Source organism: Lolium rigidum, chromosome 7, assembly GCF_022539505.1.
Source record: "Lolium rigidum isolate FL_2022 chromosome 7, APGP_CSIRO_Lrig_0.1, whole genome shotgun sequence".
Lineage (NCBI taxonomy): Eukaryota > Viridiplantae > Streptophyta > Magnoliopsida > Poales > Poaceae > Lolium > Lolium rigidum.
The window spans coordinates 221,716,557-221,733,352 of record NC_061514.1 but is presented as its reverse complement, the minus strand read 5'-3'; the positions used below and the strand labels follow the sequence as shown (position 1 = coordinate 221,733,352).

General features: G+C 43.4%; 1 non-coding gene across 1 annotated transcript; it reads right to left on the bottom strand.

Moving 5' to 3' along the window:
- Nucleotides 1–12,890: 12,890 nt before the first annotated feature.
- TRNAG-GCC lies at nt 12,891–12,961 on the bottom strand. The gene has a single exon. It is a non-coding gene; the product is annotated as a tRNA-Gly (tRNA).
- Nucleotides 12,962–16,796: the final 3,835 nt, after the last annotated feature.

Sequence of the window (16,796 nt, the reverse complement as noted above, 5' to 3'; positions counted from 1 at the left end):
TATGAGAGTTTATATCTTTCTACCACCATTATTTTTTGAATTTTCTTGTCTTTTGTACCCACCTTTTGATCGAGCAGGGTTAATCCAAGATCCATAGAAGACTAGCTTATCAAGACACTTTTTTGCGGAGTGCATCTTCTCATGGCCAGCTAGCGACTTTGCCTACTAGAGTTTTTTTTGAACTATTTTTTTTTTGGATTTTACCATTTTATTTGTGCACAAGCTATGAGCTGCCCGCAATTCAGCAGCATATTTTGGTGCCATATATTGGCGGGATTTTCTAGTTTAATTCTTTTGCAGGATATTGGCGGGATCCTATCTTCTAGGGACTCTCTCGCTACCTTGCTCTAGTCTCGCTCCCTCTCACTCAAGTCTTGTACTACATCCATAACCGACATCCACCTCGCCAGAGCCAGCTCAGTGACGCCGTCAACCACACTCCGTCTGCTTCGTCGAATCTACTTCCCCGACTCACTGGTCCATCGCACTGGCCGGTGAGATCAGTACACAAAGCACCACAATGATCCACCAAACCAAACCGAAAGGCCAACGCGCCACCTCCCCAGTCGACCAAGGTTCAACACTTTGTCCGGCAGCTTTTGTTATGTATTTTATTTCCGAAACTAGTTTATTGCTTGCTTCCGCTGCTTGTTAGTGATGGCGTGTATTTCACACGTTCGTTGGGCAACCCCAAGAGGAAGGTATGATGCGCACAGCAGCAAGTTTTCCCTCAGAAAGAAACCAAGGTTTATCGAACCAGGAGGATCCAAGAAGCACGTTGAAGGTTGATGGCGGCGGGATGTAGTGCGGCGCAACACCAGGGATTCCGGCGCCAACGTGGAACCTGCACAACACAACCAAAGTACTTTGCCCCAACGAAACAGTGAGGTTGTCAATCTCACCGGCTTGCTGTAACAAAGGATTAACCGTATTGTGTGGAAGATGATTGTTTGCGGAGAAAACAAGTAAAAACAAGTATTGCAGCAGATTTGTATTTCAGTATTAAAGAATGGACCGGGGTCCACAGTTCACTAGAGGTGTCTCTCCCATAAGATAAAAGCATGTTGGGTGAACAAATTACAGTCGGGCAATTGACAAATAGAGAGGGCATAACAATGCACATACATGACATGATAAGTATAGTGAGATTTAATTGGGCATTACGACAAAGTACATAGACCGCCATCCAACCGCATCTATGCCTAAAAAGTCCACCTTCGAGGTTATCATCCGAACCCCTCCGAGTATTAAGTTGCAAAGCAACGAGACAATTGCATTAAGTATGGTGCGTAATGTAATCAACAACTACATCCTCGGACATAGCGCCAATGTTTTATCCCTAGTGGGAACAGCACAACACAACCTTAGAACTTTCTGTCACTCGTCCCGGGTGTCAATGCGGACATGAACCCACTATCGAGCATAAATACTCCCTCTTGGAGTTAAAAGCAAAAACTTGGCCGAGCCTCTACTAGTAACGGAGAGCATGCAAGATCATAAACAACACATATGTAATAACTTGATAATTAACATGACATGGTATTCTCTATCCATCGGATCCCGACAAACACAACATAGAGTATTACGGATAGATGATCTTGATCATGTTAGGCAGCTCACAAGATCCAACAATGAAGCACAATGAGGAGAAGACAACCATCTAGCTACTGCTATGGACCCATAGTCCAGGGGTGAACTACTCACTCATCACTCCGGAGGCGACCATGGCGGTGTAGAGTCCTCCGGGAGATGAATCCCCTCTCCGGCAGGGTGCCGGAGGAGATCTCCAGAATCCCCCAAGATGGGATCGGCGGCGGCGGCGTCTCAGTAAGGTTTTCCGTATCGTGGTTTTTCGCATCAGGGGTTTCGCGACGGAGGCTTTAAGTAGGCGGAAGGGCAGAGTCGGGGGCCTGACGAGGGGCCCACACCATAGGGCGGCGCGGGCCCCCCCTTGGCCGCGCCGCCTTTTGGTGTCGCCACCTCGTGGCCCCACTTCGTATGCTCTTCGGTCTTCTGGAAGCTCCGTGGAAAAATAGGCCCCTGGGTCTTCGTTTCGTCCAATTCCGAGAATATTTGGTTACTAGGATTTCTGAAACCAAAAACAGCAGAAAACAGGAACTGGCACTTCGGCATCTTGTTAATAGGTTAGTTCCAGAAAATGCACGAATATGACATAAAGTGTGCATAAAACATGTAGGTATCATCAATAATATGGCATAGAACATAAGAAATTATCGATACGTCGGAGACGTATCAAGCATCCCCAAGCTTAGTTACTGCTCGTCCCGAGCGAGGTAAAACGATAACAAAGATAATTTCCGAAGTGATATGCCATCATAACCTTGATCATACTATTTGTAAACATATGTAGTGGATGCAGCGATCAAAACAATGGTAATGACATGAGTAAACAGGTGAATCATATAGCAAAGACTTTTCATGAATAGTACTTCAAGACAAGTATTAATAAGTCTTGCATAAGAGTTAACTCATAAAGCAATAAATCAAAGTAAAGGCATTGAAGCAACACAAAGGAAGATTAAGTTTCAGCGGTTGCTTTCAACTTGTAACATGTATATCTCATGGATAATTGTCAACATAGAGTAATATAACAAGTACAATATGCAAATATGTAGGAATCAATGCACAGTTCACACAAGTGTTTGCTTCGAGGTGGAGAGAGATAGGTGAACTCGACTCAACATAAAAGTAAAAGAATGGTCCTTCAAAGAGGAAAGCATCGATTGATATATTTGTGCTAGAGCTTTTATTTTGAAAACATGAAACAATTTTGTCAACGGTAGTAATAAAGCATATGAGTTATGTACATTATATCTTACAAGTTGCAAGTCTCATGCATAGTATACTAATAGTGCCCGCACCTTGTCCTAATTAACTTGGACTACCGGATCTTTGCAATGCACATGTTTTGACCAAGTGTCACAATGGGGTACCTCCATGCCGCCTGTACAAAGGTCTAAGGAGAAAGCTCGCATTTTGGATTTCTCGCTTTTGATTATTCTCAACTTAGACATCCATACCGGGACAACATGGACAACGAGATAATGGACTCCTCTTTAATGCATAAGCATGTGGCAACAATTATTATTCTCATATGAGATTGAGGATATATGTCCAAACTGAAACTTCCACCATGAATCATGGCTTTAGTTAGCGGCCCAAAGTTCTTCTCTAACAATATGCATGCTCCAACCATGAAGGTGGTAGATCTCTCTTGCTTCGGACAAGACGGACATGCATAGCAACTCACATGATATTCAACAAAGAATAGTTGATGGCGTCCCCGGAAGCATGGTTATCGCACAACAAGCAACTTAATAAGAGATAAAGTGCATAAGTACATATTCAATACCACAATAGTTTTTAAGCTATTTGTCCCATGAGCTATATATTGTAAAGGTGAATGATGGAATTTTAAAGGTAGCACTCAAGCAATTTACTTTGGAATGGCGGATAAATACCATGTAGTAGGTAGGTATGGTGGACACAAATGTCATAGTGGTTGGCTCAAGTATTTGGGATGCATGAGAAGTATTCCCTCTCGATACAAGGTTTAGGCTAGCAAGGTTATTTGAAACAAACACAAGGATGAACGGTACAGCAAAACTCACATAAAAGACATATGGTAAACATTATAAGACTCCATACCGTCTTCCTTGTTGTTCAAAACTCAATACTAGATGTTATCTAGACTCTAGAGAAACCAAATATGCAAACCAAATTAGCAAGCTCTAAGTATTTCTTCATTAATGGGTGCAAAGTATATGATGCAAGAGCTTAAACATGAGCACAACAATTTCCAAGTATCAAATTATCCAAGACATTTTAGAGTTACTACATGTAGCATTTTCCAATTCCAACCATATAACAATTTAACGAAGAAGAAACTTCGCCATGAATACTATGAGTAGAGCCTAAGGACATATTTGTCCATATGCTACAGCGGAGCGTGTCTCTCTCCCATAAAGTGAATGCTAGGATCCATTTTATTCAAACAAAACAAAAAACAAAAACAAACCGACGCTCCAAGCAAAGTACATAAGATGTGACGGAATAAAAATATAGTTTCAGGGGAGGAACCTGATAATGTTGTCGATGAAGAAGGGGATGCCTTGGGCATCCCCAAGCTTAGACGCTTGAGTCTTCTTAAAATATGCAGGGGTGAACCACCGGGGCATCCCCAAGATTAGAGATTTCACTCTCCTTGATCATATTGCATCATACTCCTCTCTTGATCCTTGAAAACTTCCTCCACACCAAACTCGAAACAACTCATTAGAGGGTTAGTGCATAATAAAAATTAACATGTTCAGAGGTAACACAATCATTCTTAACACTTCTGGACATTGCATAAAGCTACTGGACATTAGTGGATCAAAGAAATTCTTCCAACATAGCAAAAGAGGCAATGCGAAATAAAAGACAGAATCTGTCAAAACAGAACAGTCCGTAAAGATGGATTTTATTAGGCCACCAGACTTGCTCAAACGAAAATGCTCAAATTTAATGAAAGTTGCGTACATATCTGAGGATCATGCTCGTAAATTGGCTTAATTTTCTGAGCTACCTACAGGGAGATAGACCCAGATTCGTGACAGACAAAGAAATCTGGAACTGCGCAGTAATCCAAATCTAGTACTTACTTTTCTATCAAAGACTTTACTTGGCACAACAAAACATAAAACTAAGATAAGGAGAGGTTGCTACAGTAGTAAACAACTTCCAAGACACAAATATAAAACAAAAATACTGGAGTAAAAACATGGGTTGTCTCCCAAGAAGTTCTTTCTTTATAGCCATTAAGATGGGCTCAGCAGTTTTAATGATGCACTCGCAAGAAATAGTATTTGAAGCAAAAGAGAGCATCAAGAGGCAAATTCAAAACACATTTAAGCCTAACATGCTTCCTATGCATAGGAATCTTGTAAATAAACAAGTTCATGAAGAGCAAAGTAACAAGCATAGGAAGATAAAACAAGTGTAGCTTCAAAAATTTCAGCACATAGAGAGGTGTTTTAGTAACATGAAAATTTCTACAACCATATTTTCCTCTCTCATAATAATTTTCAGTAGCATCATGAGCAAACTCAACAATGTAACTATCACATAAAGCATTCTTATCATGAGTCTCATGCATAAAATTATTACTCTCCACGTAAGCATAATCAATTTTATTAGTTGTAGTGGGAGCAAATTCAACAAAGTGGCTATCATCATATATAGGAGGCATATTGTAATCATAAAAGAAAATTTTCTCCTCAATGCTTGGGGTACTAAAAAGATCCTGCTCATCGAGCCAGCTTCCCCAAGCTTATAATTTTCCATAGCATTAGCAACAATGGTGTTCAAAGCATCCATAGTAATAACATTCCCATTAGCATGCATATAGAGTTCCATGGGTTTTTTAATTCTCTCTTCAAACACATCATGTCCTAATTCAAGATAAAGTTCATAAAGATCTCTCATATTTTTGTTGTTTTCCATTATGCTTAACTAGGGAAATAAAAACATGCATGATATTAAGTAAAGTAAAACAAGTAACTAATTTTTTGTGTTTTTGATATAGAAAACAAGACAGTAAATAAGGTAAAGCTAGCAACTAATTTTTTTGTGTTTTGATATAAATGCAGCAAACAAAGTAGTAAATAAAATAAAGCAAGACAAAAACAAAGTAAAGAGATTGAGAAGTGGAGACTCCCTTGCAGCGTGTCTTGATCTCCCCGGCAACGGCGCCGTGAAAAGAGCTTGATGGCGTGTAATTCACACGTTCGTTGGGCAACCCCAAGAGGAAGGTATGATGCGCACGGCAGCAAGTTTTCCCTCGGAAAGAAACCAAGGTTTATCGAACCAGGAGGAGCCAAGAAGCACGTTGAAGGTTGATGGCGGCGGGATGTAGTGCGGCGCAACACCGGGGATTCCGGCGCCAACGTGGAACCTGCACAACACAACCAAAGTACTTTGCCCCAACGAAACGAGTGAGGTTGTCAATCTCACCGGCTTGCTGTAACAAAGGATTAACCGTTTTGTGTGGAAGATGATTGTTTGCGAGAGAAAACGGTAAAAACAAGTATTGCAGCAGATTTGTATTTCGAGTATTAAAGAATGGACCGGGGTCCACAGTTCACTAGAGGTGTCTCTCCCATAAGATAAAAGCATGTTGGGTGAACAAATTACAGTCGGGCAATTGACAAATAGAGAGGGCATAACAATGCACATACATGACATGATAAGTATAGTGAGATTTAATTGGGCATTACGACAAAGTACATAGACCGCCATCCAACTCGCATCTATGCCTAAAAAGTCCACCTTCGAGGTTATCATCCGAACCCCTCCAGTATTAAGTTGCAAAGCAACAGACAATTGCATTAAGTATGGTGCGTAATGTAATCAACAACTACATCCTCGGACATAGCGCCAATGTTTTATCCCTAGAGGCAACGAGCACAACACAACCTTAGAACTTTACGTCACTCGTCCCGGTGTCAATGCGGGCATGAACCCACTATCGAGCATAAATACTCCCTCTTGGAGTTAAAAGCAAAAACTTGGCCAGAGCCTCTACTAGTAACGGAGAGCATGCAAGATCATAAACAACACATATGTAATAACTTGATAATTAACATGACATGGTATTCTCTATCCATCGGATCCCGACAAACACAACATAGAGTATTACAGATAGATGATCTTGATCATGTTAGGCAGCTCACAAGATCCAACAATGAAGCACAATGAGGAGAAGACAACCATCTAGCTACTGCTATGGACCCATAGTCCAGGGGTGAACTACTCACTCATCACTCCGGAGGCGACCATGGCGGTGTAGAGTCCTCCGGGAGATGAATCCCCTCTCCGGCAGGGTGCCGGAGGAGATCTCCGAGAATCCCCCAAGATGGGATCGGCGGCGGCGGCGTCTCGGTAAGGTTTTCCGTATCGTGGTTTTTCGCATCAGGGGTTTCGCGACGGAGGCTTTAAGTAGGCGGAAGGGCAGAGTCGGGGGCCTGACGAGGGGCCCACACCATAGGGCGGCGCGGGCCCCCCCTTGGCCGCGCCGCCTTGTGGTGTCGCCACCTTGTGGCCCCACTTCGTATGCTCTTCGGTCTTCTGGAAGCTCCGTGGAAAAATAGGCCCCTGGGTCTTCGTTTCGTCCAATTCCGAGAATATTTCGTTACTAGGATTCGAAACCAAAAACAGCAGAAAACAGGAACTGGCACTTCGGCATCTTGTTAATAGGTTAGTTCCAGAAAATGCACGAATATGACATAAAGTGTGCATAAAACATGTAGGTATCATCAATAATATGGCATAGAACATAAGAAATTATCGATACGTCGGAGACGTATCAGTTAGTAGCATATTTTTTTGTAATGCCTGCTAGATATTCCACTCGAGAATTCCTACGAAGATTCTTGGAGGCAAAATATCTCGCGGAATAACATATTTGCAGCCTCAATCGGCATACCGTGTAGGAGTATGCGACTAAGATTAGGAAAAAATCACCGCACCGCTAGTCATATGTGTTGTTTGCTGATTCATTTGATGAACTTCGATTTGCAGAAGCAAGCCACTGCTCATGTTCCTAGCAAAGACATTGAGCGTGCCAGTGATGCAGACATTGGTAGAAAGGAGGCATACTTTGGTCCTATTGGTCTAGCGAGCAATCATTTAAGGGGCCACCTAGGATCAACACATCTGGTTCCTCTTAAGATGAACATTAAGGAGGTAATTTTATACTAGTGTTCATGGGGCTAAGGGCTAACAATAGAATCTTCTAGATGCTAGACATGACATAATCTAATGTAATGAAACAGATCAAACCATCAACAATGTTGGGATTTGCCTATCTATATCCAATGGTTGATGTTCAAAGTTACTCGTACACTATATAGTGGATTGGAGTGGTATAGATGGTATATATATAGATATAGATTTCAGATTTCCTAATTTTTCCTTCGAAGTGGGGTCTCCCCGGCCTCTTAATCCAAAGGATGCACACACCCTTTTGTTGCAAAGTTTTAGACTCCATCATTTAAGGTTCAGAAACTCATGGGTCACTCAAGTGGTGACATGAATCAACCAACATATTTCCTTCTGCCGACTGATTTTATGCGTTGCAACTCGCAGAAGCAAGTGACTGCTCATGTCCCTGCCAAACAATATTTTAGCACAGATGTCGCGAGTGTCACTGATGAAAATGTTTCTAGGAACAAAATAGAAGGATGTGGCACGGGGGAAGCTAAGATTAGGAGACTTCAAAAGGACTTGGATGTGGCCACTCGGCGGAACAAAGGAATGAACCTAGGATGGTATTCTAAATTCAAGATGACCTACATGCTGCTGCTGATGTGAAGAAGCTAGTGGCATGCAACTTGGTTCCCACTTTGGGCGATGCAGATGTCCATGAGATCAACTGGACGATCTTGGAACAGGTGAAAGCACGAGCAGAAACTCTGCACTCATCTTTTCAGGTATATGATGTTCAAAGGTTGATGCAAGAGCCGCCATATGAATAGATTGTTGTTTCAGATGATGATGACTCTAGTTCTTTTGTTTACTTATGTGCTGGTACTACTTAGGGGAACTATCTTGTACTAGTAAATGGCACATGCTTCGCATGTTTGACCAATTAAATTAAAAAACTTCACAAAATCCTGCTATCATGTAGGAGTACGAGCTTGCATTAGTTTCCAACCCAAGTGACTGTTGACTGCAATGTTTGGGTTTTCCAAGAGAATTGATGATTTTGCATTGGGAAGTCAGAGAGAAGAGTATCAGAGCATGTGGCGGCGAGGTGCTGCAGTTTATTGGATGGAGTGATGACATGAACTCCTTCAATTAGTTTGGCTCGTGTCTCCAGCTGGGCATCGGAGCTGGACGCAACCCTGCTATTCTTCTCTGCTCGTAGTGGAGGCATTGCGAGGACATGGAAGTATGCCAGATTCGTTGCTGGAGCCGACCTGCCTGGAATTGGGGATTTCCTCGATCTGGAGTACACACGACGACCTCTGATTGTTGGCCGACTCTGAAGGCCATGTGGTGGCCATGCTCGCCGGCGTTTCTTCAACCTCAATGTAGAGGCCATTTATAGAGCTCGTCATGAAGCTCAATGTTGGCTCAGTGCCAAGTGGTATTGTCCTCGACGGCGGTGAACATGGCCATGGCCGGAGAGGTTCTTCTTTGTAGGAGAATCAGAGGACGTGATTGCATTTTTACATTTATTTGTAAGCACTCTCATGCAAAATCTATTACCTATCTGTTATTTTTAAATTTTTCAGGTCCCATCTGTAATATTTACCCCTCTGTTGCACTTAATGGGATCCAGGCCCTTCGGAGCCCCTCCTTTGTTAAAAAAGATTGAATTCTTATTGCATCGAAATTGTTTCACTAAAATGACGGGCTAAACAACCTTTCAAAATTATATTCAGTGTACTTTATGTTTTATAATCTAATGACTTATGTTTGGCAAGAGCTCTTCAGTGTTAAACGGCCTACTGCATTTTCTTATTAGTTGCATCCCCACATGTAACTTTAAAAAACTCGGTTTTAACTCCACTTGCAACTAAATAACTCAATTGAAACCAAAATTGCATCCCATCATGATGCAATCAAATGGTGTAGGACTTGACTATGCATGAACTTAGTTTTTTACTTACCGATAACTAGCAAATCCCAAGTTAATTTTGGCCAAATTATTAAGGATATCGATACACATAGACACATAAAATTTGTTTTCACAAAAGCTCACTTGATCGATAGTAATTAAGGAAGGTTTTAAGTTGGTGTTCCCATGTCTCAAATGTTTACACATCCATTGAATTGAGAATATAACCTTAATTAAGTTGGCTGAAAGTTTGAACACCACATTGATTTAGAACATAAGTTTTGTATAACAATTTTGTACATTAGTGCTCCATCCGGATTAGTTTGAATGGTTATAAGAAAATACTTTGAACACCATTTTGGTAAATAAATATGAATTATATGTCACCAAACTTGTATAATTATAAAAAAATTCATGTAGTCGGACATAACTCAAATATATCCAATTCCCATGGCGCATGGTATGCGCGCATCCTACCCCTATACAAAGCGCGTTGCATCAGCTTTGTTATCTGGTGATGGTTCTGCAAAGTGGGTCATGCACTACGAATGGTAGACCCAACGCGAATCCCAGAAATAAGACCGTACAGTTGCCTTTATCCATTGATACATGAGGTTTCACGAATTCTGGAATTTGATTCAGCTGATAAGAGTCATTTACCCTGCGCGTTGCAGCGGAAATTTCTATGAAGACAATTTTTCACAGTACGTACTATCTAAAACTCATATCAATAATGTATTATGTTGCATAATCAGGAAGATCATATGAATTATTCTTAAAATTAGATATTTTTGTAGAATTTTGCATGAAATTGGTCAAACCTAAAGGCTTTGTGCTAATACAAAATCAAAACCTTGAATTAAAAAACAAAAATCCAGAATGGTTGGAAGTAATGTGTATGGTTTGCAGCAATGCATAACACAGATGCTATCAAGATATGTGGAGTTAGATGAATTTTTTTCAATTGATGCATACATATGACTATAGGAATAGTAGACCCTGAACTATTACACATCGTTTTGCGGCAATGCAAGTACACAGATCCTAGCAAGATATGTGGAGTCAGTTGAAAATTGTTCAATTGATGCATACATCATATTACAGGAATAGTAGATCCTGAACTATTACACATCATTCAGGAAACAAATGTTTAAAAGCCAGGCTTCGGTGAACTTTCGTTCATTATTGATTCCTTTTTAAACGTGGCAGCACCTTCTTAAGCCCTTCTTAGATAGATGTACACTACAAAAATCCAGGCATTTTGAAAAAAGATCCACAATAAATATGAATACATGAATAGATATAACTTAGGTGTGAGAGATGTGGCGAGATGTGAGCGGAGGCTACCTCACGGGAGCGAGTGTGGCGCCCTGCAGGAGCATGCCGTCGGTGCTCCCTCCTCGACGGCCACGAGGACGAAGGCCAGCTCGCCCGTGCGCCATGTAGTGATGCGAGTGGTGGACCGTGGACGGCAGAGCTGCCAACGACGGCCACCGGTGCTGCAACGGTGTACGCTGGAGTTGCGATGAGAAGGTGGTGCTCCTGCCAGCGACGGTCTACCCCGCCGTCGTTGCTGCAGAGGTCGGGATCCAGAGCTGCAATTCCCCATCGACGATGCTGCAAATGCCCGCTGTGCAAGCTGCAAGTCCCCATCGCCCGAGCTGCCCGCCGTCGAAGCTGCAATGGCGCGAGCCGGAGCTTCAATCCCCTACCGCGGATGCTGCAAATGCTTGTCGGCCGAGCTGCAAGCCCCGCCGCCGGAGCTACAATGTATCACCGCCGGCGCTGCAAATCCAGTTCGTTAGAGCTGCCATGGGCGCGCGCCGATGCTGCAACTACCTTCCACCGGAGTTGCCATCGGGCGGGCGCCGGAGCTGCAATCCCCCACTACCGCTGCTGCCCTTCTGCGGGAGCTGTCATCGGTGGGCGCCGGAGCAGCCAGGCATGCACCAGCAGCAGCGCTGCACTCCTAGATGTCGGGGTGGCGCCGGCGACGACCACTGGTGCTATGACAGGGCTGGCGTTGGCCACTGGTGCTGTGACTGGCGTCGTCGTGGTTGACGGTGCTGCTAGTCGGAGACCGGGATGCTGCAAGGGGATCCGGCAGCGCGATCTTCTCCGGCGATGAGGTCTTCTCCGGCGTCGTCGTCTTCTCCGGCGACGGGGGCAGGATGTGGTGGAGCTCGAAACAGGGGTGTCGTCGGTGACGTATGTACGGGGTAGTTGGAGATAGGGGCTTTTGGAGATAAGGACGGGAAATTTTCTCTCTCTTGTATATTTAGACACGTGTCAAGCAGGAAAGACGGCGGCCCAAGGGATTCTCAGCAGTTCTGCAAATCTGCAAATGCCCACCAGATCCGTTGGATCTGCTATAAGTGGTCAGATCTCTCCCTACGACTCAGCCACCGTGAACTTTACACATAACCCCCCGCCCCCCCCCCCCCACACCCCCATACGTCTATTCCTATTTCACCTCAGTCCCTGCCCCGTTTGTGTCTGGTGCAGAACGAATTTCCCATTCATGATCTACTCGTCCTCTCATCTTTCTCCGCTCCCCACTCCGGTATGAGCACCATGGCGACCTGACGAAGCCGGCCTTGCCCAGCTCGCCTCCGACGCGTAGCTGACCCTCGCTTGGAATTTCGTGGCCTCATTTCTCATCCGCAGCGCGCTGTTAGGTCCTCTCCCACCACCACCACATAGGTCATCTGGACTATGCGTGGACACCTGGATCTAGGGTTTTCTATTCAGTTCGTCCACCACGAGGTGAGTTTAGTCTTGTAGAAATTTCTTTCTGTGCCATCACTAATAGAGTTTAACCATCTCAAAACTTTGGCCAATACATGTCCATGAGTATGTCAAGTCGCTATTCCTTTTCACGAGTTCCCGGCCCTAGAGGGCAAAATTGAGCAGTTTGCGAAGGCACTTGCCTCCACAAGAAGAACATGCAGGACCCCTCCTGACCTTGCGGAAAAGAAAAATGAAATGAAAGTAAAGGCGCAGTCCTCCTCTTTAAAAGCAGTTTGCCAGTTGTTTGTCTTAGTGAATACCCGATTTGTTTGTCTTAGTAAATACCTGATTTAGGTAGCCCTTTCCGGCTCTGTAGGGCCCCCTTTTTTTGAGTGGGATGCAAAAGAAAGGTAAGAATAGTAAGGGATACGGTACTAGACTAACACCTAATTCTAATTAATACTTAATTTAATATAAGTAGTTAAATAGTCAACTAAACTAAACTTTTTATCATAGTACTTTACTAAATTAAGTGGGCGAGCGGCGGGAATCGAACCCGTATCTTCTCCTTGGCAAGGAGATGTTTTACCATTGAACTACGCTCGCTACGCTATATATTTTATAGCGTATATCCACTTGGGTCGACCGTCTATGTCTGGGTCGACCGTTTCGTTTCATTTTCTATTATATTAGATTAGAGTTTTCCTTATTTTTATAAGTTCTGTGCTAGCTAAATTCGGCATGCAATTTTTTTTTATTGATGATGATTGAAATTGACTGAAACAAAATTACTAATTTTATCTAGGTAGGCACAGGTTTCAAAGAAAAAACAAAACATCACAGGTAATTAGTTGAGTCCAAGTAAGGTTAATTAGTTTTGGCAAGCTAGCTGCCATGTCAGCAGAGTAGGTTCATCCATGAGTCAAGTTAGCTTTCATCTTGTTTGTTTATTGATGTGGCCAGTTGATGCCAACAATGAACTCTGCCTGCGTGCGCCAGAAATGAGTCCGATTCTTTGGTCTTCAAGTTGACACACGGTTTGCTATAAGGAGGATCCTACTGCATATTTGCCTAAATTTATAGCAGTATTTAATTAGCCAAACTTCATGTGCTTGTTTTTGAAAGCCTTTCAAATGTAGTACAATTTTTACAGGCATTCAGTAATTTGGATATATATAGATGTACGTTTCAGACTTCAATAATGCAGCGAGTAACCTTATTACATTCAGAAAAATTCTATGTTAATATGATGATCATTGTAGTACATATCTGTGTTGTAGATCCAGAATAAGAATAGGCTTCTAACTATTAATAATTTATTTAGATACAAATTTTCTTGGTGAAACCATTTTGTTTCTCACCTTATTCACACTTTGTGCAAACTAAAAAGATTGACCAATGTATGCACACCAGTATATCAAGTCGCTGCTCATTTCCGGTTCTCTGTGCATGCTAACTTTGACATGCAATTTAATTTTAACATAGAGTAATGATGGAAGTTGACATGCCACTAGTAACCTTATTATATTGGGAAACACTATTAATTAATTTGATGATGTTTGAAGTACAGATCTGTGTTGTAGTCTTGTAGATCTTGAATAAGAATAAATTCTAACTATGCTTTAGTTAGATACAAATTTTCTGTTGGCAACTCTTTTTGTTTCTCACCTCCTATCTGTACTACAAACATGATCATACTTTGTGCAAACAAAAAAAATATTTGACCATGTTTGCTGAAGGGGATTCAAAATTTTCGAGAGCCCTTGAGGTACACTAAATGAATGCTGTTGCTCTTGTAGTACATGCTAAATTAGTTGATTTTCATACGTAATAATTAATGGCAGCTCTCATGGATCCCGTGGCGAGTGAGATGTCATCATGCCCAGTGGAAACAAATGAGTGTGATGATGTTGAATCCATTGTTGTAGCGAGCTCTACCATATCAGACGACTTCTGTACACCAACGAGCAGGAAGAACTATCTTTTCTGTGTGCGTGTATCTGGACTTTAGTCTTTTCGTTTACCTCTCCCCTCTCACATACATTTTTCTGCTGATATTATAATCAATTTTTCAGGTGACGTCCTGGACCCCGGAATGTGATGAGGCAAAAAGCGAGCCATAGGCATGCAGTTCAAAGATTTGGCTGATGCTGAGCACTTCTACAAGTCATATACCCATACTGTTGGTTTTTCTTTACGAACTTCAAACAATCTTTGTGCCAATGTTTTTCTGTACGGTTGATCTAGTTACATAGCATATTTCCTTATTCTGAACCAGTTGAGTCATCTTCCATAGTTTGCATTTACTGGAGCCACATTAGTTTCATCCGAAATAATGGGACCTACAACCAGTAGACTACAACCTTTGATTTATGATGAAACGACATTGGTGTAGGTTTGGTTCATTCTTTCTGCCTATGTAGTTTCTCTTCAAATTCTGGAGTCTGGACGTGTCTATATATTGGTTATTGCCTTGCAGAATTACATTGGCTTCAGTGCCTGAATACTGAGTGAACTGGTGTTCACCGTTGTAAGTGTTATTTTACAACAGGGTAAACACAGGTAGTACAAAATGAGACAATGGCGACTTGATGTAGAATGTCTCTACTGAATGTATGCACAGATCGGAGAAGAATAGATCTGCAGCCTCTCAATGTGAAATACTTCATGTTCCTGGGCTACACAAAAACTTCTGCATACATAATTTTCTGGATTTTTTTTTAAATGTTGTCTTCTCAGGAAACTTGTGAATTTTATTTTGCAGATATTTGAAGCACACCAACGCACTGGGTTCATTTAGAAGCGCTTGACGCATGATAGAAGTTGACCAGTTGTCTCGTAATATTAGAAATATGTATATTATCTGCAAGTTATGTATTGATTGTTACTTCCTAGAACTAATATGAATGCAAACTTTATTCTGGCCACTGATGGGTGGTTCCTGAAAAGTAGATATGCTTAGTTGATACCTTTTTTACTTATGGGGTTGACAATTTATGAAGTTTGTATAATACCTAGATTACCTGATGTATGATGCCATGTTTCATTATCTGGAAATTATCTATTAATTGATTATGCAGTTTTATTATTTAGTTCTCTTTTTACTTGCCAGGTGCACTACTGCTAACTTTAACTAAAATATTTGCACAATGTAACTGAAACAAATATTTACTCACATAAAAATTCCGGTCAGCCTTCAGCCCATATTCTGGAAACAAGGGAAGTGTTAAGTGGTATAGGAAGATCCAGGAACAAGCAAAGGTGGCACAGGAAGGTCCAGGGACGTAAGGGCATCTCCAACGGGGCGATCCAAACCGCGTCCGGATGGGACGCGTCGAGCCGGACAAAAACGCGGCCCAGCGCGCGGACCCATCCCTAAAACGGATGGCCGCGGCGTCCGGGACGACCCAAACCCGGCCCAAATCTGGGGCGAGTTTGCGTGGCCGCGGACGCCAAATGCTGGCCGCTCGCGTCCTCCCCTTGTCCGCCCCTGGCCCGCCTGTCTGTCTTCCAAAACATAAACCCCTCGCACACATCTCCCGCCGCTCCGCCGCCAGCCAAGGACCGGCGATTTGTGAGCGGCGTCGACGCCGGCCACCGTCGTCGAGACGCCGGCAAGCAGGGCGGAAGCATAGGTCGCGGCCCCGCGCTGCTTTCATCGCTTCGTAGCAGAGTCGGAGGACGCCGTCGTCGTCGCCGACGCTGTTGTCCTCTCACCGTCGCGAGACCTCCCGCCGTTTAGCAGCTGCGCCGTTGCCGCCGGAGGTGAGCTCTCGTGCACCGTGTTTCCAGGCCGCAAGTCGGCCGGGACGGCCATTGCCTGCAGGTCCCTACGGACGCATTGGATGGCCTTCGCTCGCGAGGTGTTCGATGAAATGGACGATCTAAAATTTGTCCCTTTTCATCTGTAGATCATGGTGGACAGCGACGACGACTACTTCTTCAAGAACTTCATCGACACGTCGTCCGACGAGGACTCCGACGACGAATTTTTCACGAATGCTGCGCCGATCATCCACGAGCACATTGTCTCGCGGATCCCCATGCACCGGGGGTCCTTGCCGGGCGCGCGGCCGCCTTGGACCGCAAAAGAGAACGCGGCCACGACCAGCTCTTCACCGACTACTTCCAACCCAAGGCATTGTTCACGCCGGCCCTGTTTCGCCGGCGTTTCGGATGTCCAGGCCGTTGTTCCGCCGGATAATGGATGGCGTCAAGCTGTACGACGACTACTTCTGCGCGAAAGTGGATGCAATTGGCAAGGTAGGCCTCTCTTCGTACCAGAAATGCACGGCAGCGATTAGGATGCTCGCATATGGCGTTGCCGGTGATTTAGTAGAAGAGTACATGCGCATGAGTGAGTCTACCGGCTTGGAAGCGATGTACAAGTTCTGCAGAGCAGTGATCGGTTCGTTCGGAGAACAGTACCTCCGGCAACCTA